The sequence below is a fragment of the Triticum urartu genome, chromosome 4A (assembly GCF_056163025.1).
Source record: "Triticum urartu cultivar PI428250 chromosome 4A, HENAU_Tu73, whole genome shotgun sequence".
Lineage (NCBI taxonomy): Eukaryota > Viridiplantae > Streptophyta > Magnoliopsida > Poales > Poaceae > Triticum > Triticum urartu.
In genome coordinates this window covers 521,794,371-521,815,853 of record NC_141876.1, presented here as the reverse complement: position 1 = coordinate 521,815,853, position 21,483 = coordinate 521,794,371, and the positions used below count along the sequence as shown (strand labels likewise).

The window sequence follows — 21,483 nt, the reverse complement described above, 5'->3', positions numbered from 1 at the left end:
ATCACAGCGTCGGTACAACGTCCATCGAGAGGGGACAACCACCGGCAACAGAGAAGGAACACAATCAATGTAATGCACAACATGATGCATGACAACGACATGGCAATATGTTGTTGATTGAGCTAATGCAACTAGCAACACAATTAAATGAAGTTGGTTTGATCCCAAAGTTCAAATTCAAACTCCACATGTGGTTATTTAAATACCATTCATTTGATTTGTCCTAAACAGTGGCCTTAAGTTGTTATAACATGCATGAAAATGGTACAGATGGATTCCTTGAATTTTTCTGATAATTTTTCAAATATAATTTATTTCATTTGGAGTTACGGTTGAATTTCTATGATTTTTAGAAGTTTTGGGAATTTTTTGGAATTTCTGAATTATTTTAAATCCAGAAAATGATTAACTGCGTCAGCATTGCGTCATGCTGGCGTCAACAGGGCTGTCCAGGTCAAACCTGACGGCTAGGCCCCACTAGTGAGTCTCACAGTTAACTATTTGGGTTAACTAGACTAACTAAACAACACTGGGCCCACTAGTCAGTGACTAACTAAACTAACTTAATTAAGTTTAGCTCTAACTAACTGGGTTAGCCGGGCGAGGCCCGCATGTCAGTGACTCCAGGGTCAAACAGAGGTCAACCTCGGGTCAAACCCGATGCTAACTGGGCTTTGACCCACTGCGGGGCCCGCTGTCAGTGACTAGGTGAGGTCCAGCTGGCGGGGATTAGCACTAATGACCCCGCCACGTCGGCTGTCGCCGGAGTTGGCCGACGGCGACCAAACCAACGGCGGCAATGCGCGGGACTTGTGCTAAAGGCGACGGGGGCGGTGGCTAAGGGCATCGGGGCGTAGCCCGGACTTGCCCGCATCTAGGGAGGTAGGTGGGTGGCAGTGGGGGCGCCGGAGCTCACCGGAACGGAGCTCGCGGCAGCGGCCGGAGCTCAGGTGTGCTCGGGTTCGGTGCTGGGATGCACAACAGGGGCGTGGAGAGGTGCTACGGCCTCCTGGGAGTGTGGAGACGCGGTGACGCGCTCGGTTCCGAGCCCGCGTGGCTGTGGCCACGTCGACGGCGTCGCCGGCGGAGCAGAGTGCCCGGGCTCGGTGGAGATGGCGGCTAGGGGGCGCAACCGAGGCATAGAGGAGGGGGGTTAGGGGCAGGAGCTCACATTGGATGCAGAGGTGGCCTTGGCGTGCTCGAGGAAGCACCGGAGCGAGCGGGGCGGCGAGAGGCATCTCTGGTGGCCGGCGACGAAGACGATGAAGATGGCGTCGATGCAAGGCCTCCGGCGAGGCGTGGCCGGACGGAGAGGACGAGGGAGGCGTGGCGATGCTCGTGGACACGTCGGGGAGGCGAGGGGAGCACGGAGGCCGCGTCTATGGCGTACGGTGGCGACGAGCTATGCTCGGCTTCGGGTGAGCGAGGGGAGGGGAGAGAGCTGCGAGGAGGGAGGAGGTGCAGAGGGTCGAGGGAGGGTGCGTGGCGCCCTCGGGTGGATCCAGCGGTGTGCAGGCAAGCAGGAGGTGGCCGGCGCATGCACGCGCGCGTCGGGCACACGCCCTCCTGCCTACTGGCAGGAGGTTGAAGACGGTGGCGGCTGCGGTGGGCTGGGCTGCTGCTGGGCTGCACAGTGTTTGGCTGCGGATGGGCTGCCAGGTAAGTTAGGCGGGTTTCCTTCCTATTCTATTTTTCTTCTGTTTTCTATTTTTCTGCTACTGTTTTGGCTTTAGTAAAAATACTAAAGCATTTTGTAAAATGCTGGAATAATTTGTGGACACTCTCTAGATTATTCTAGTGGCCCACATTTAATTTCGGCATTATCTAAGCATTTAATTTATTTATAGTATAAATGCCCAAAGTCAAATACAATATGAATTAATTCAAAAATCCAGGAATGACCTAGAAATATGTTCAACATTTTTGGCAGAGGTTTTCACCCTTATCAGAAATCATGAACATTTTCAAAGGGCATTTTTGGGTTCATTGAAAATGACTTTAGTTGAGCCTATTTGAAATCCATGTGGTGCTAGGGTTTGAACATCCCCATTTCAAGTTTCTGAGAAAAAGTAAACATGATGCATGGAGGTTATGCAAGGATAGGCAAGACTAAGCTAGGGCTGTGACAGCTCACCCCCACTAAACAAGAATCTCGTCCTGAGATTCAGGTCGTGAGGTAAGAAGACAGAGGGGACACACGACCAACACAATCTTCACGATCCAGGTTGCACTTCATAAGATTGTTGATTCGATCACCATCATTGTCTCAAAGTCTAGCTCCAGGAACTCCTACTGACATGACAATGAGAGGGAAAGAAACTCTAGAAGGATTGATCTTCTCGAAGATCGAGCAACTCAGGATCAACTCATGGAGTGAGACATAGGAACATCTCTCCAATTGGGACACAAAGTTCACATCAGGGTGATGGAAATCAGACGACGAGGATTCAAGTTGGTAGGTTGTAATTCCACACTTGAGTGAGGTGGTGCAAGGTTTCAAGGTTGCGAGGAGATAATTGTCATGAACCCATAACAGGGCACCTTGGAGAAGGTGACTCGTTGAACTGTTCCCTTAAGTGGCAAAAAGAATTACTTTTGATCCATAAATCATTGAAACTCTTCATACCAGCTTAAGGCAATTTACAATTGATCGTTTGAGATAGCTCGAAGAGACAGCATACTCGGACTAGGATGGATGATGTGGACTACCTTGTTGAAGACAACGCAAGGGATGATTTTGCTTACGAGTGCTCTCAAGAACTTGAGCATTTCCATATTCATCAAGGTTCTACCAACATCCGTGGCAAGGATCCTGGCAACACGACATACCACCATGATGACTAGTGATGGATGATGCGGATACAAAGGAAGATAACACCTTCTCAGATCTTCCCTTAGCGAGGCTAAGGGAACAGAATCTGGACGATCGACCGAGAGACATTTAACACTCCACTTCTAATGTTCTCCTTGATGTGCTAGCATAATCCATTTATAGATATGGTTTGATATCTAGAACATCAAGTAAAAGGTCGGACTTCAGAAGCTCAAGAACCCATAAGGAATAACTACGGAGGTAGATCCTGCGAGATCCTTATGGGGAGGTGACCAACTTCTTCAACCAAGATACTACCATAATAGGCCTTCCGGCTAGGTGTGTTGGCCACGACATCCACGTTACTGGTTACAGAGAGACCAACATTATAGTTCTTGGAGTACGTTCCAACCATCATATCTGCCTGAGATTCAGATCTGGTTGGTGTTAGGATATTCCAGACCCATCCAGTCCAGAAAGAAAATGAGAGTTTGCAACACAATTTGACGAGATGATGTTGCGAGATTCTCGGGGAATGAACTGCGATAGCAAGCTCCAAAACATGAGCTGGTTCTGCTACAAACCAGTGAACATGCTATCCAAGACGAGCATGACCACGTAGTGGTCTTATAGTAAAACGCTATCGAGTTCAGGTGGGGAACCATCATCAAGGATTTCGAAGTCTTTACGCAAGTCCATGGATTAGATCCCAAGCATAGACTCCTTTTCCTTGAACAAGTCAATCAGTGGCTTGGTGTGCTAGGAACACATATGGAGTTGAGGTAATCAATCTACCAAACCATAGAATACTTCGCACGTATGCATGACTGATTGGAGATGATTCCAAGGGAAAACAAAACAATCTTTCTCAAACTCACGGCGGCAACTTGCACCAAGTGCACATGAATTCGAGGAAGTCACTTCTTCCATCCAACATATGCTTCATGAACGGGACACGAAGGCATTGCTTACAAGTTTTCAACACTAGGTTGATGTTCAACATGAATCATGGGGGAGAAAAAATGTTGCTGATGGGCTCAAGAACAACTCATCGGAATTTCTATATCACTGGACTTCCACCATCATGTGAACACGGTGATAGCACTGGTCAGACCAAAAGATGTAATGGTGTATGCTCGAGGAATCAACCACGAGTAAGACAACATTACAAATATCGTTGGTTTTAACTTGATTTGACGATAGCTCATACTCAAATCAGGGTTTGGACAAGACAATAGGTTCAACAACTGATCACGGGGATCAGTCGATGAAGATATCATCTATCTTCAACACACACACACACACCACCAGGATATCCCTTAACATGAACTAAGTCAGACAAGCTTCCATCTTCCAACTCTCCAAGTTGTTGTTTAGCTCAACCAACTAGCTCAGAGATATCCAACACAGATTCTTAGAGAAGGGGTGATTTATAAGAAAACCAACTTGATCACGAACTCAACATAGCGGTCAGGTGACAGCCAGGTAATACTTCCGAGAAGATCTTCGGAAAATCACGAACCATCGATATGTTACTAAGCTCGAGAACAATCTTGCTTTTCAGGGCAAGACGATATGATCAAAAGAGCAAGGGTTTGGCGAAATCCTAACCCGTTGATCGAATAGTGCACCAGGAAATAAGGACTAGGTAGCACGTTCAACCTTAGGGTGATGATTCAATAATCAGCACACTAATAATGATATTAATGTCCATTAACTACCAAGTAAAGGGTTGCTAGGAGTATTGATTTCACACATCACGATTCACTTGTCGGTATTCCGGTTGCGACAGCACGACGCCGAGGAATGAATAATGATGGCGAGAAGTATCACTACGTCAAGAATTCATAAGGGAGGGTGCAATTCCTATGATATTCCTGGCATAAAGAGGGCAATACTTAAGGGTTGAACAGATTCAAAAGCTGGATTGGCACTTTGATCTGCGGAATACAACTGCTTTGACCCAATCCTGGATATGGATGAGGTACTGGAGTTTGTTTCTCCTAGTCATTCCGGAATGGAATGGCTTGACGGATCACATGAATAATAGGCACCGATGAACGAATGCTCACATACTCTTGACTATCAATTGATAGATGAAGGTCGGAATATAACGGAAGGGGAACAACTCAAAGGAACACACAATTTTCTGAGTTATGGATGCATGGATTAGCATGTTATTTCTTCCGGATAACCCATGCAGAAATGTTGAACTGGCAGATTCACAATATAGAATGGAGAACTCATCAGGAGCACTCTGTCGTGACCTTTTGGTTCAAAAGAACTCCTGCCAAGAATGGTCCATGATAATTGGAAGAAGGATGTACCACGAACCTCGAGGACTATCGCAAAGGTTACTAATATCCTAAAGGAACTAGCAACACTATCAACATGAGATAAGTAGGGTGAATCTCAGGTTCAAGAACCCATGAATAGAATACCTACCACTACATGGCATCACGGAATGCTTACGAGAATGGTGGCTAGAATCATCACACTGGAACACAAAACATGGCTAGATTACTAGGTGACTCCCTAAAACACCTAGGGTCATAATAATACCTCCAACATATATGTCGAGACAACAGAGTACCTCAACTCACCGATTAGTGTGATTAATCTGGCCCAAATGGACATCAGGAATAGGAGGAAGGGGTTTGCAAATGCATCAGACTATTTAGAAACCTGGAATGACTCGGACAGCATAACGGCTGTAAATGCTCAAAAAGATTTGAGACGTCCTGCAAAATAGTGGCGTAACCACTTAACATCATCATATCAAGGGTCTGATTTGACTGACAACATAATAAAAGTAGTAGAAACTGAACTGAAACTCGAATCCAATAATCCTATAAGTCTACAGATTAGTAACATGTCATCCTGATAGATAGATGAGAAGGCCTAGTTCTTAATCCCCGTAGAAGAGAAGAGGATGACTCAGATCAGAAGGGCTTAAGATATAACGAGTAAAAAGAGCCTTACATTCCCTTCCACAATCAATTCCCTTATATAACTAAAGCATTTCTAGACTCAACTTCGACCAGTTGGCTTAGTAAACCTACAGGCAGTCAGGCTCTGATACCAAAGCTGTCAGGACCCTGATTCCAAGTCACATCGATCTAGCCGGTAACACCTCATATCACTTTGCGGCCTCACGCACGGTATTCCCACGGGTGTCGCCTTACCATGGCCCGGGACCATTTGCGCCTTTTGGCTCACGTATATGATAGTGTCGCTAGCATCCATATGATAGCAGCTGCGGTGGGCTGGGCTGCACAGTGTTGGGCTACGGATGGGCTGCCAGGTAAGTTAGGTGGGTTTCCTTCCTATTCTATTTTTCTTCTGTTTTCTATTTTTCTGCTACTGTTTTGGCTTTAGTAAAAATACTAAAGCATTTTGTAAAATGCTGGAATAATTTGTGGACACTCTCTAGATTATTCTAGTGGCCCACATTTAATTTCGGCATTATCTGAGCATTTAATTTATTTATAGTATTTAAATGCCCAAAGTCAAATACAATATGAATTAATTCAAAAATCCAGGAATGACCTAGAAATATGTTCATCATTTTTGGCAGAGGTTTTCACCCTTATCAGAAATCATGAACATTTTCAAAGGGCATTTTTGGGTTCATTGAAACTCACTTTAGTTGAGCCTATTTGAAATCCATGTGGTGCTAGGGTTTGAACATCCCCATTTCAAGTTTCTAAGAAAAAGTAAACATGATGCATGGAGGTTATGCAAGGATAGCCAAGACTAAGCTAGGGCTGTGACACTCGGGTTCAGTAACGCGTAGCCTGCAGTGCAATCGCTCGGGTTCAGTTAGAGCCCAACGCCTCGCTCGGGTTCAGTTAGAGCCAACACCTCGCTCACACGCGCGTACATGTATGAGAGAAACGATCATCGCTCGGCCCTCGCTTCTACCACCGTAACAGGGAACTCCCTGAAATTTTCCTCGCCCTCGCTTCTACCATGGTTTTTTCCATCATGGACGGCCCAAAGAATGTCATGCAGCTGCATCTCCGGCCCGCCCTGGACGAAAAGCCCATTTTCTGTCATGATTTTTTGTCATAGAAGTAGGAGCCCACCACATCTATGATGATACCGGGTTTTGTCACAATTATCGTCATAAAAGTGTCATATGTATGACAGAAAAAAATTCGTTCGGCCAAAAATGTCATGGATGTGTCTTTTTTTGTAGTGCTTGCACTTCCTGTTGCGGTGCCGACCCTTCTTCGTTGGGGTGGCTATGCCGTCGTCTGTGGAGTCGGTTTGCGCGCCAGCGTCCTCGCCGGGGTACTTCCTCCCCTCTTCATCTCGGGCGCACCTATCGGCCAGAACGTAAAGTTCGGCCACATCTTTGACCTTGTTCGTCGCCAACTATTCATCCATCTTGCGGTTGCGCACATTCTGATGGAATGTGCTGATCAAGGCGGCGGGATGAACATCTGGGATGTTGTACTGTATCCGGCTGAACTCTGTATGTACTTGCGTAGGTTTTCACCTTCCTTCTAGGGGATGATTTGCAAATCGCTCACCTAGCCATGAGCTTGGTGGCCTCCAGTGAAGGCGCCAACGAAATCATGACACAAATCCGACCAAGAAGAAATGGAATCCGCCAGCAAGTGCATCAAGCATGAGATGACATTAGGTTTGAGTGCCAACCGGAAGTAATTGGCAAGCACCTTATCATCGCGAGCTCCAGCAGCTTGCATGGCGATGGTGTAGATGTTGATGAACTCCGACGGATGGGTCTTGCCATTGTACTTCTCGCCAACATCAGGCTTGAACGTGCGGTGGGAGGGCCACTGGAACTTCCGCAGCTCACAGGTAAAGTCTGGGCAACCCACCTCGTAGGGTAGGCCGCTAGAGCCTCCCGGTGTTGGGTGGTCCATAGTGCGCCGCACCCGCCTATCTGACTGGTGGCGTGCGTCGCGCCGGCGCATGATGGTGGTTCGAGCGTCTTCATGGGCTCACTCCCGAAGAACTTGGCGCTAATCGCGGTGGGTCCGCGAGTCGGACGACGCTATGGAGATGTTATCACGAGCGTCATCACGACGAACCGACACCCGCGGTGGCTGGCGTGGATGAGGAGAGTGCACCGTGGCTGCAGCACCTCCGGTCCTTCCACCACTGGCATGCGGCGGCTCGACGGAGTGCCGGCCTGAGGGCCCCGCTGGTTGCGGCTCATCTTTGTTGGCACTGCCAACGAGGCTCCGGATGGTGGCTCTCCACTCGCCAAGGTTTTTCGTAGCGGGAGGAAAGTCGAGGAGCAACTGCGCGTGCCAAAGCATCTGCTGGTGTGGGTGGCGGCGAAAGCTGCGTGGACCATGACGTGCTCCGACTTCTAACCACGTTAGAAGGTGCTCTATCACAGTCTGGAGGCTGTGCGCTGTTTCGCCAACGGCTCAGCGTGCATGCTGGCCTTCTACGTCCCGCGAATGACGCACATGACTCTTCTCACGACGGTGCACAGTTTCACCAATGTGGTGACGCTTCTCGTCGCGCACAACCTAGGAAGAGACCATCGTGGGCGTCGGTGAAGGCGCCTCGAAAGTCGCCGCGCCACCCGTGGGTGGCACGTCGCCACCCCTGGAGGGCCCTGCGCCGCCCGCGGGGGGGGGGGGGGGGCTCCGTCTTTGGATTTGGTGGCGTGCGTCCCGTCGTCTCGCGCACGAACGACGCCGCTCGCCAGGCTTCGGCTGCCAGAGCGATGCGGGTGTTCACAGGCCGCACCTCGGCTTCCGTCCGTGACCGCCCCACCACTCGCCCGCACTAGCACGGGCCTTTCGGCCCCCGATGAACCGATCAATGTGATCGTCTTCTTCTAGGGAGCCATGGCGATGAAGAACTACTAAACTAACCGCTAGACCGGATTTTCACAACTGCGCCCCCCTACCTGGCATGCCAAATATGTCGGTGGAAACGACACCTATGGACTCACTGGGATTCCTTCTATGGTTGGCGGGCGTGGGTCTGGTGGTCAGCCCAAGGATCGTTTACCCAGGTTCGGGCCACGGAGACGCGTAATACCCTAGTCCTACTTTGATGTATATTTGAGTGTTCTTTGAGTTCTTGAACTAGCCACGGTGTGTCTCTAGTTCCGAAGATCAGAATCCCTCTCCAGTACACCTCTGGCCTCCTTTTATAACCAAAAAGGGGTCGCCACAGTGGCACACAGGACGTGGAAAGGTGTATAGCGGCTGAGTCTATCCTCTGGCACCATCGGACAGACGCATTTAATGCGCTGCCGACGTGCACCTCTTGCATTATTGGGGTCGACAAGGAAGCTTGTCTCAGCTGTCTCCGCCTCGCCTGGGTCTGACGCGCGTCCGAGCTGATGAGGCGTTGTAGTGCCACGTTAGCTAGCCGTTGGGCTGGCGTGGTGGTGCGGAGTCTTCACGAAGATCTGCATGCCACCACGTAGGTGCTTGCTGAGTCGGTGGAGAGGCCGCACGCTGCCACGTAGATGCCTGCCCAGCTGGTTGAGCTAGTGGCTGCATGGGAGCAGCGGTGGAGTCTTGGCAGATGTGGGCCTGGCTGCAACCCCGCAGATGTCCTCGACAAGGGTCTTGCCAGGGGCCCGACAAGGTTCTTGCCGTGGCACCGCGGTCGTCCCCAGCAAGGATCTTGACGGGGGTCTCGTGGATTTCCTTGGCAAGGACCTTGCCAAGGATCGTCGTGTTCTGGTCCTCATCTAATCTTGTGTATTTATGATCTCCACAAAGATTTGCATGCCACCATGGAGGTGCCTCCCAAGCCTTGGTTCCAATGTGGTTGATGGCGTTGGAACCCCTTGGCTCAAGGGCGGCGCGGTCTGCTGGCATTGGGCAAGTTGCCCTGGTAAGGCTCTTGCCGGGGCTGTGGAGGCTGCCCCGGCAAGGGTTTTGCCGGGGGAGTCCACCTCGCCCTCTTGCTCTTTGTGTCTCTGGTCTTGGCATTGCTTCAGTTGTCTCATGCTCCGGCTTCCCTCCTCTTCCCTGCTTAGTGCGGCCGCGGGCGCGGCTCTAACTGCCCATGCACAAGTAAAGGGGTACAAAGGAGATCCCCTACTTTTTTACACCGACCTAGAAATTTCACTCGTATCTCTTGCATGGGACCTAGAAATTCACCAAAGGACACACATGTGTTTTTCAAACAACTTTGGTGCAATGGAGCCTATGCTTATAGTTCAAATTTGAATTATGCCCGAAAACTCAATTAATATATAAAAAAGGCAAAACGAATCCAGAATAATTCCAAAATTTAGCACGGTACTTCTATTTGGTCTAATCTGGCTATGTAAAAAAATTAAGGCGGGAGAAAGCAGTATACGTATGTCGTTTCACACACGGTGGTCACACGTTCCCTCTCGGAACCACGAGCCTTCTCGAGGGAAGCTCCGGTTTGCAAGAAGCATACACAAAAGCTTGTCCCAATTCGGCCAAAAAAATTACCGCAGCATGTTGGTGCCATGTCATGACACCGCGCCAAGTTTCATGATTTTCAGGTGTGTTTTGGAATTACATGAATTAAAAAACCAAGTTTCTCAAACTTTTCGGGTGAGCCACGACGTCCAGATGTTTGAATTTCACTCCAATCTCTTGCATGGGACCTAGAAATTCACCTAAGGACATACATGTGATTTTTCAAACAACTTTGGTGCACTGGAGCCTGTGCTTGTACTTCAAAATTTATTTATGCACATTAAATGTCCAGAAACTCAATTAATGTATAAAAAGTCAAAACGAACTCAGAATAATTCCATAATTTAGCACGGTACCTCTATTTGGTCTAATATGGCTGTGTAAAAAAATTAAGACGGGAGAAGGCAGTTTACGTAGTCGTTTCACACACGGAGGTGGCACGTTCCACTACACCACAACACTTAATTAGGGGCAGTTAACTGCCGGGATAAATAGTGGGTTAAGGACAAACTATCTGCCAGGGATGTCGTTACTGCCGGTAGAAGTACTTAAGGGCAATAAACTTCCTGCGGAAGTGTAGGAACGAGGGCGCACAAACTGCCGGCAACGATTTTTGTTTGTAAGGACACAGTGTCCTTCCATAGTCGTGCGAGGTCGAATCCTCGGCTCCCTCCCTTCGACACCACCGACGGTGTGTCGAGGTCGATCCGTCGATGTCGCCCCCTCTCCCGCACCAGACCCCACGGAGAAGTCCGAGCCTCCTCCATTGGCCTGCGAGCGTGGCGATGACAAGCGCTAGAGGAACCGTTGCTGCTTGGCTCCTCCGCTGTCTCAGGGTCATCGCGCCACCACCATGTTGTCGCGCTCCTATTCTCCGCGGCCCTCCACGGCTCGGCGCTGATGAGGACCGACGGGATCCCCGCCACTGCTTCCTCCACCCAGCGGCGAGAGCTGTGCCCGCTCTTCACTACGCCGGCGCACCACGCTGCTCAGATCCGTCATGGTGGAAACCCGATACAGGTGGCCTTCCTTCAGATCTTTTTTGGTTTCTGTCAAATTTGTCAGCTGCTCAGAGGAGGTGAGGCTGTTATTCTTTTTTGTTTGATGGGAGTTATTCCCAACTTATTGTTTGGTCGATTTTGTTCCTGCTACCATGGACAGCCAGCCACCATGGCCTCTGAACTTTTGGCTGTTCGTGAGCTTGGAGAGCTGACACTTCGCTTTTTTGTGCCTATATTTGGCCACATTGTTTCTTAGCAAATATTCATCATCTAACATTATACATATGATTCTCTGTTTTGCCACTGCAGAGGAAGTGAGTAGAATACGTAGGGAAAAAGAAGAAGGAAACAACAGTCTTGCAAGCTAATAAAGAAACAGTAGCTTGCTCACAAAATTTCTATGAGTGGTAACGCTTCTCTTCACACATATAATCTGATTTTCACCACTAATAATTAGAAACTACAGGATTGTAGACACAGAGTCATCACATTGGTTAACAAGTGATTTATTTGAGAGGAACACAAGTGAATTTTACCTTAGTTATGCCAGTTCTATTTTCTTTCAGAAAATCCTTTTTATGGATTGATGGTGGGACTTGGGATTAAACATATACATGTGTGGAAGCTTCTCTTTGCATAATTTTGTTACTGATGCATCTATATTTTTCCTCTTAACTTGGGGCTCTTTTAAAAAGGAAGCACCTCATGTGTGAGAATTGGTTGTATTTACTATTTTCTATACAACCTGAATGTACTAGAAGGATCAACATTCATGAAACTATAACCAGCCATAGTAATCTTGCTATTGATATATACACACTGAAAGTCTAAAGACATGCTAGTAAAAGCTACTTTCTTTGAAAGCAGCAATACCATTTATATTCAATGGGACTGCCATTGCCGCACCTTTGATTGCTTTTTAATCTTGCTATACATATATAAACATTGGAAGTCTGAAAATATGCTGGCAAAAGCTACTTGCTTTGAAAGCAGCAATAAGGTTTATATTCAGTGGGACTGCAATTGTGACACCTTATAGCTACAACTCCTCTTGAAATTGAATTGTGAAAGGATGTGTCATATTGGAAGTGAAACTGTGTGCATGTAAGCTCTAATCAAGCTCTTCTAGTGAAATTCAACTTTTTTTACGACATAGTAACACAGTTATGTTTGATGGCCATGAAGGCATCAACACAAACACGTGTTTTTAATTCACTCATTTACTGTATGGTTTTGAATCATGTTAGACGCATCCCAGTTTTGGAATTGAACTGTCTAATCATACAGACACCTATTATCATGCTAGCACACAGTTTTCGCCGAACGACTCCACCGGCGACCACCATCCTCCGTGGAACGCCTTCCCTCATCGCGAGCTAGCGTACTCTCCGAGCAGGCCTCCTCCCGGCAAGCTTCACCGAGCACCAACCTGCGGGTCCACATCCTCTGCAATGAAGCAACCGAGCATCTACCCTCCGCAACGTTCTTCCCCTGGATCAATAGCGCTGCCTCCTTTTCCCCTTTATTTGTCAGGTGAGATTTCATATTTTGTGCCTTTTTTCTTCCGAGCTAGTTCTACTGTCATCACCAAAAGAGCAGGCTAGCAATTTGGAATATCTGATATAGTTGTTAGCTTGTGCTGCTACGAAATGTGTAAAAGTGTAATAGTCCTGAAATGGTTCTAAAAATGGAACTAAAAAATAAACATAGATGAACACTAGTACTGTTAGTAGCCCTTCAGATCGAAGGACAAGGACCATTGTTGATTAATAAGTGCATAGCTTAATTAGATTCGCTGACACCTGACTAAGTTGTTGAGTTGAGCTATGGAGTTCATTTTAATTTGAGAAGAAAGCTAATCATTTTAAGTCTTCAGTCCACCTGTTTAGTCCACCTGACTAAGTTGTTTAGTTGATTCCCCAAAGTAGAACCATCTTTGTTTGTGTTGTGCGAAATACGATATGTGTACAGAACAGGTGCTGTGCTTTTATGGTATAGATGATGGCATTCTTACTGCTATTTTGGTTTTTGTATTTTCCGAAATGACATGTTTCGGTTCATTATATTCTGTTGTGTGATGGCATTCCTTCTCCATATTGCATTTCTTGTTGCCTGTACTAGATACGGGTGATATGCATTTTGTTACTACATTTTTTCCTTAATGGAAGTATACTTTCTGTCGCATGTTAGGCAATTTTAGTGAAACTGGTCAAGAATTGACAAGAGTAGGATGGATAAAGTAGAAGTACACAAGCATATATTGATGGGGTAAATAAATTCATAAATTTGGGAAGTGACCTGACCTGAGAAGCGGGGTGGCTTGGCGGCTGCCAGCGACTTCCGAGCAGGTGGGCAAGAGCAGCAATCTTGACCTGTTCCGTAGGCTCAAGTAATCGGTTCCTCGATGCTTCCTTTCACCCCACAGTATACGCGTACAGTGCTGCATTACCTTGTCATTCCTGGAGACTCTGTACAAATGTTTATCTCAGTGCAAGAAAAAGAAAGATTTGAACTGAGCATGTTTTGCCTATTTGCACATGACAGATTTTTGGCTTCGAGCTAGAACTCAGTGTTAAACTCTACTATGTACAGTACATAATTTCAGCCTTGTTATGGCGTATAAAACTGATCCCAGTATTAGTTTTGGCTTGCTACACTGTTAGAGGGTATTCTCTTCAATGAATTCTATTAAACACAAGCTAAGATGCATGAGATACAGAGAGAAATCAGTAACCAACGGTTATTTCATTAGTTTTTTCTTCTATATACATATGATATACACTATATATACGTAGTTTTTAAAATTGATGTGGGCCTGCCCCTGCCTATTTGCACAAAGTTTTGCCTATCTGTACTATTGTACTCTGTATAGTACAGAGTTTTGCCTACTTGCACAACCGTATTGTGTATAGTGCAGAGTTTTGCCTATTTGTACACAGCTTTGACTATTTGTTCAAAATAGTACTGTATAGAGTGTTGCCTATTTGTAGAGTTTAACTCCGTGCAAAAAAAATTGATTCGAACTAAGAGTACTAAATTAACTCCAGAGATGATGCTATACATGTTTAACTCAGTTTTAGTCATTGCTTTTGCAAGTCAATTGTACAGGTTCCTGTTTTCCTTATTTGCACATGAAGATATTGTATGTGTACTTCAAACAATTCCTACATGATCTAATGATGTAACATTGCTTGCAGTGATGATGAAGTGATGCACATTTAGAAGAGTTCTATTTATGCCGATGAGTTAAACTGCAGCATGTCAAAATCTTTAATGTGCTAATTTAAAATCTGAAACGAGAGCTCCATTTTGAGTTTCTTATTTGTTGCAGGTTTCCCTACAGAAGTTGATGGGGGTTTCGAAGATCTTCAAGATGCTGAAGATTTGGGAGATTCGGAAGATCTTTAAGCTGTTGAAGATATGGTAGAGTGATTATGCTTTGTTTGTGGAACCTATACACTTGCTCTGCTCATTTTGCCGGTTGTTAGGCCACAATATGCTCATTTTGGTTGTGTGGCACCCCAGAAACATATGTTCTTTTGTGGCACACATGTAGAAACATATATGTATTGTACCTTTTGTGGCACAACCTGCTTATATATATATGGTTGTTATGTTAATTTATCGAATTGACTTTAAGGTTTTGGAGTGAAGTGTATGAATGAGACATGTTACTTTGATTGAAGTGTATGGATGAGTCATGTTACTTTGATTGAAGTGTATGGATGAGACATGTTACTTTGAGTGAAGCGTATGTATAAATTGTGTAATATGTAGTGATTGTTTGAACATAATGAATGAATATTACATTAGGGATGCCTATAACTATTTGGTAGTGAAATCTATGTGCTGGCATAAAAACTGTCGGGTAAACGAGCTTCTGCAGGCAGTTGGACTGCCGGTAATTGATGTCTCATGTACTTTGACCAATCTGCCGGGAGAAAACAAACTGTCGGCAAATAGATGGGCAAGGGCAAAGAAACTGCCGGCAAAAAATTATATGCCGGGAGAAGTTATCCCCGGCAGCCGTTCTCGTGGCGGTTCTATCTGCCGGGGGAAACACTGTCCTGGCAGTTTATCTGCCCTTGAAAGTGCTTTCTCCCAGCAGTTTTTCTGCCCTTACATCAGTGTTGAGGTGTAGTGTTCCCTCTCGGAACCACGAGTCTTCTTGAGGGAAGCTCCGGTTTGCAAGAAGCTTACACCAAAGCTTGTCCCAATTCAGTCAAAAAATATACCTTAACATGTTGGTGCCATGTCATGACACCATGTCAAGTTTCACGATTTTCAACTGTGTTCTGGAATTATAAGAATTAAAAAAACAAGTTTCTCAATCTTTTCGGCCGAGCCATGACGCCCAGATGTTTAAATTTCACTCCAATCTCTTGCATGCGACCTAGAAATTCACCCAAGGATACACATGTAATTTTCAAACAACTTTGGTGCACTGGCGCCTATGCTTGTAGTTCAAATTTGAATTATGCACATTAAATGCCTAGAAACTCCATTAATGTATAAAAAAGGCGAAACGAACCCGGAATAATTCCAAAATTTAGCACGCTACTTCTATTTGGTCTAATTTGGCTGTGTAAAAAAAATTAAGGCTGGAGAAGGCAGTGTAAATATATCATTTCGCACATGGAGGTGACATGTTCCCTCTCGGAACCACGAGCCTTCTTGAGGGAAGCTCCGGTTCTCAAGCAGCTTACACCAAAGCTTGTCCCAATTCGGCCAAAAAAATTACCGCAACATCACTACAAGGGAAAACCCTAGTAGTAGCGCAGGGTAATTGCTAGCAGTAGCGTGGGGGGCTGCGCTACTACTAGGGCGCTACAACTAACTTTTAGCAGTAGCGCTGGTGGTACCCGCGCTACTGCTACTTCTAGTAGTAATAGCGCGGTTGCCACCCGCGCTACTATTACTTAGTTGTAGCGCGGGTCAGAGCCCAGCGCTACTACTAACTAATTTAGAATTAAAAAAATTAATTGCAGCCATGGAGGCTGCTTCTACTCGGCGTCATCGTCCTCTCCATTCATGGCTGCTACTGGTCCTGGAGGGGATGAAGTTGTTTGTGGTGATGGTGCTTCCCCACCCTACTTGTGCCCGCAGCTCTCGTCTACGGCTGCTACAAAAGAAGAGAAATTTATTAGAAAGAGGAAGAGAGAGATAGAGAGCAGTAGGAGGAGGAACTCACTGGTGGCCGCCCGAGTTGGTGCCGATGCCCGAAACCCTAGATGAATCTCGGTGACCTGCTGCTGCTTGTCGTGGGACCCTTGACCCGGTGAGGAGGTGCAAGTGGTTTCATCCATGGCGGATCTGGCCGCCGCCATGTGGATGACGCTCTGATGGTTTCTCTCTCCTTCCAATAGCGGAGAAGAAGGAGGATGGAGGGGTAGGGGAGGGGTCTGCTAGAGGAGGTCGCCAGATTTGGAGTGGCGCCGAGGTGCGAGGCCGGCAGTGGTGGTGGGCGAGGAAGGGAATGGCGAGTGGGAGGAGAAGGGGAATCAGAAGAGTGTGGGTTTGGATTTGGGCCTCCGCACGCTATGTGTACATATGTCTTCGTGGGTCGATAGTAGTAGCGCGGTTTTATAGCCCTCGCTACTACTATGGCATGTCCCGGGTGGGCACAGTTGTAACACCCTCGATGCGACTATAGCTCCCACATGTCGAGGCACGACTTAGAGACATAATCGCATTGAAGGCATATGTCACAAATAAGGTAATCTTTACACATCCCATGTAATATAATAATAGAGGGGAGATAACATAGTTGGCTTACACTCGCCACGTCAATCAAGGTACATAAATAACATTACATCATCCAAACACTCATGGCCCGACTATGGCGCCAAAATAAAAGATAACCCAACATGCGACACGGTCCCGATCACCCCCAACTGGGCACCACTACTAATCATCAGGAAAGGAAACATAGTAACGCTGAGAGTCCTCGTCGAACTCCCACTTGAGCTCGAGCGCGTCACCTGGAGCGGAATCATCAGGCCCTGCATCTGGTGTAATAGTAATCTATGAGCCACAGGGACTCAGCAATTTCGCACCCTCGCGATCAAGACTATTTAAGCTTATAGGTAAGGCAAGGTAAAAATATAGGTGGAGCTGCAGCAAGCGACTAGCATATATGGTGGCTATCCTATACGCAAGAGAGAGCGAGAAGAGGAGGCAAAGCGCGAGCGAGAAACTAGAGAGCAAACTGCGCAAGCATTACTCCAACACCATGTCCACTTCCCGGACTCCGCCGAGAAGAGGCCATCACGTAATACACTCAGTTGATTCATTTTAGTTTAAGTTAAGGTTCAAGTTATCTACAACCGGACATTAACAAATTCCCATCTGCCCATAACTGCGGGCATGGCTTTCGAAAGTTCAAATCCCTGCAGGGGAGTCCCAACTTAGCCCATGACAAGCTGTCACGGTAAACGAAGGAATAGACCTCCTCCCAAGACGTTCCGATCAGACTCGGTATCTCGGTTCTTCAATACACTTCGATGGATTAAAACAAGACCAGCAACACCGCCCGAATGTGCTGACAAATCCCGATAGGAGCTGCACATATCTCGTTCTCAGGGCACACTCAGATAGGTCAAGCTATGAGTAAAACCAACCCTCGAGTTTCCCCGAGGTGGCCCCGCAGGATGCCTGGTTCGGACCAACACTCAGAGGAGCACTGGCCCGGGGGGGGGGGGTTTAAAATAAGATGACCCTCGGGCTCCGGAAACCAACGGAAAAAGAGGCTAGGTGGCAAATGGTAAAACCAAGGTTGGGCATTGCTGGAAAAGCTTTAATCAAGGCGAACTATCAAGGGGTTCCCATTATAACCCAACCGCGTAAGGAACGCAAAAAATCCGAGAACATAACACCGATATGACGGAAACTAGGGCGGCAAGAGTGGAACAAAATACTAGGCGAGAGGCCGAGCCTTCCACCCTTTACCAAGTATATAGATGCATTAAGATAACAAGATAATATAATGATATCCCAACAAGTAAATAAATGTTCCAACAAGGAACGGCCTCCAATCTTCACCTGCAACTAGCAACGCTATAAGAGGGGCTGAGCAAAGCGGTAACATAGCCAATCAACGGTTTGCTAGGACAAGGTGGGTTAGAGGTTTGACATGGCAATTTGGGAGGCTTGAAAGCAAATGGTAGGCATCGTAGCATTGGCATAGAAAAAGAGCGAGCAATCTAGCATAGCAAAGATAGTAGTGATTTCGAGGGTATGATCATCTTGCCTGCAAAGTTATCAGAGTTGACTGGATCCTTGAAAGCAAACTCAACGGGCTCCTCGTTAGCAAACTCGTCTCCTGGCTCTACCCAAACAAGACAAACAAGCAACAAGGACACAATCAACCACGTGCAAGGATCAACCAATATGATGCAAACATGGCATGCTATGCGGGATGCGATGCGGGATGCATATGCAAGAATTGACAAGGGATGCATGAACCTGGCCTCAACATGGAAATCCAAGTCTGCCACTGGAAAGATGAGGTGAAATTGCTTGAAAACGATATAAAGAACGCCAGAATCGGAGTTAAGGTTTGGAAATGGCAAGCAAAACAAATATGACACCGGTTTGCGATTTACAGCAAGTAGTCATCTAAATGCAATGATATGAACATGCTACAACATCCAAACATGAAAACAAAATACATGGCAGGGATGCATTCAAGATGCTTAACAAAAGTCTAGCACTGAGCTACGGCCAAATCATCCATTAACAGGTTCAAACAAGCATGGCAAAAATGCATATGGCAAACAGATCTCAGACTTAGTGAAATTAACACTTGCCTGGAATTTCAGATCAGGTAGCCCTCTTCGGAGAAATAAAACTACATGCTACAGGATCTGAACATGGCAAAGTAAAGCATGGCATGGAGCTACTCAAAGAGCTTAACAAAAGTCCCTTAGTGACCTTGAGACAAAAGGGCTCAGAAAATACAATTGCAAGCATGTGAACATGGCAAAAACATAATCAGATCACAGACTTAGTGAAAACTGGAGCATGCTGAAAACAGATATCAAGTAGGCATGTTTACGAGCTCGATGCACTCACTACGGAGCAAGACATGAAAATCTAAGCATACATCTATCAAGAACACACAAAATGAAAGCTAGACATGGCAAGAACAATAGCATAGCATACACGGATCAAACTACAACATCATTGGCAAAATTGCAAACAAGTTGACAATCTGTGCAGATTCACAAAGTAGCAAAAGTAGAGCTCGATTGACTCAATCTAGGGTGCTCCATAATTGCAAACAAAGACATGGATGGATAGAGCACTACAAGATTAACAAAACATCCTTACTGATTATCCTCAAAAGAGGCACGGATCACCTGGAAACAACAAGAACATATGGCCATATGAAATAAACAGATCAAGGACTTAGTGGAATTGCTAAGTCCCTGAAATCAACATTACCAAGTGCACCACTTCACAAGCTTGCACTAGTCACCACACACATCACAAAAATACATGGGTTGCACCTCTGGAAAGATGACAAAACCCTTAACAAAACATATGTAGAGCATCAGGACATATCATGCACACAATAATCATGGCAAAAATGACAAATGTCTAAATGGAGTAGCAGATCTGACAATTAACTCAAGTAGCCCTCTTTTAACAGCATTTCGGGCATCAAGATGAACTCAAATGAAAATGATGCAATGTAATGAAATGATGTACTCTATGAGGCGAACAATTTGATATGCTATATGCCCAAATCGGAGCTACGGCTGCAAAGATACGATGCCATGAACAGGAGCATATGGACTAGGAAATTCCGGGGACTTAGAAAAAAAGAACCACCAGATCTAGGGTTTCTTCGGCGGTTACTGTAGCCAACGGGCTCGAGATCGCCAGCGGCGGATCTGACCGGAGAGAGCTCGTCGGCGGCTCGGGGACGCGGGGCCGTCGAGGGCGCGGCAGGCGACGAGGTTGGACGATGGCGGAGGGTGGCCGGAGAGGGCACCACGGGGCTCGGGCGCGGCAAGGTGGCCGCGGGCGGCACCGGAGTCCACTGCGGCGGGGCGGCGCCGGAGGTGGAGGTCGACGCGGTGGTGGCGGGCGGCGGGGCGCGGCGCCAGCGTCGGGGCGAGGAGGCAGGCGGCGGGGCGCGCGTGTGGGCCGGGAGGGCCCCTCGCGGGCCGAACGGGCCGGCGGCGGGAGGCGGCGGCGATGTGGGGCGGCTCGGCCACGTGGCGGCGCGCGATTCGCGGCGGCGGTGATGTCCGGCGCGGGCGGACGTGTCCGGCCGCGCAGAGACGATTTTTAGGGTTAGGGGAAGAGGAGATCCGCGAATTTTGGGAGGAGATTTAAATAGAGGTAGAGGGAGCTAGAAGAGTCCAAAAGAGGTGCGGTTTGCGGCCACGCGATCGTGATCGAATGCTCTAGATGATGGAGCAGGTTTAGGTGGGTTTTGGGCCAAATTGGAGGGGTGTTGGGCTGCAACACACACGAGGCCTTTTCGGTCCCTCGGTTAACCGTTGGAGTATCAAACGAAGTCCAAATGATACGAAACTTGACAGGCGGTCTACTGGTAGTAAACTAAGGCCGCTTGGCAAGTCTCGGTCCAATATGGAAATGTTTAATCCCCACACACGAAAGAAAGCTAGAAATGGCCACCGAAGGAGAACGAAGCGCCGGAATGCAAAACGGACAACGAGGAAAATGCTCGAATGCATGAGATGAACATGTATGCAAATGCAATGCACATGATGACATGATAAGAGATGCATGACAACGATAACAACACACGTAGACAAAAAACCCAAACCCGAGAAAATAAAATAACTTAACGCCGGAAACGGCAAGAGTTGGAATACAAATTGGGAAAGTAATATCCGGGGTGTTACAACAGTAGAGACCACTTAGTAGTAGCGAGGGTAATAAACCCGTGCTACTACTATCAACTTAGTAGTAGCGCGGGTTTATGCCCCTCGCTACTACTATGGCATGTTCCGGGGGGCACAACAGAGACCACTTAGTAGTAGCGAGGGCTATAAACCCGCGCTACTAGTAAGTAGCAGTAGCGAGGGGTATAAACCCACGCTAATAGTAAGCGTCTGTCTATAAGCTTTTCCCTAGTAGTGCATGTTTGTGCCACGTCATGAGACCATGCCAAGTTTCATCATTTTCAAGCATGTTTTGGAATTCAAGGAATTAAAAAACCATGTTTCTCAAACTTTCTGGCCGAGCCACGATGCCTAGACGTTTGAATTTCACTCCCATCACTTGC

The 21,483-nt window shown here is 47.0% G+C and overlaps 1 long non-coding RNA gene across 2 annotated transcripts; it reads left to right on the top strand.

The window, feature by feature from the left end:
* Window positions 1–10,793: 10,793 nt before the first annotated feature.
* On the top strand, window positions 10,794–14,843 carry LOC125552466 (uncharacterized). 2 transcript variants are annotated; one of them, XR_007303611.2, is made up of 4 exons: window positions 10,794–11,238; window positions 11,529–11,626; window positions 12,526–12,752; window positions 14,551–14,843. It is a non-coding gene; the product is annotated as an uncharacterized LOC125552466 (long non-coding RNA). The 2 variants fall into 2 exon arrangements; XR_007303610.2 differs by having other exon boundaries at window positions 10,794–11,626.
* The last annotated feature ends 6,640 nt before the right edge of the window (window positions 14,844–21,483 follow it).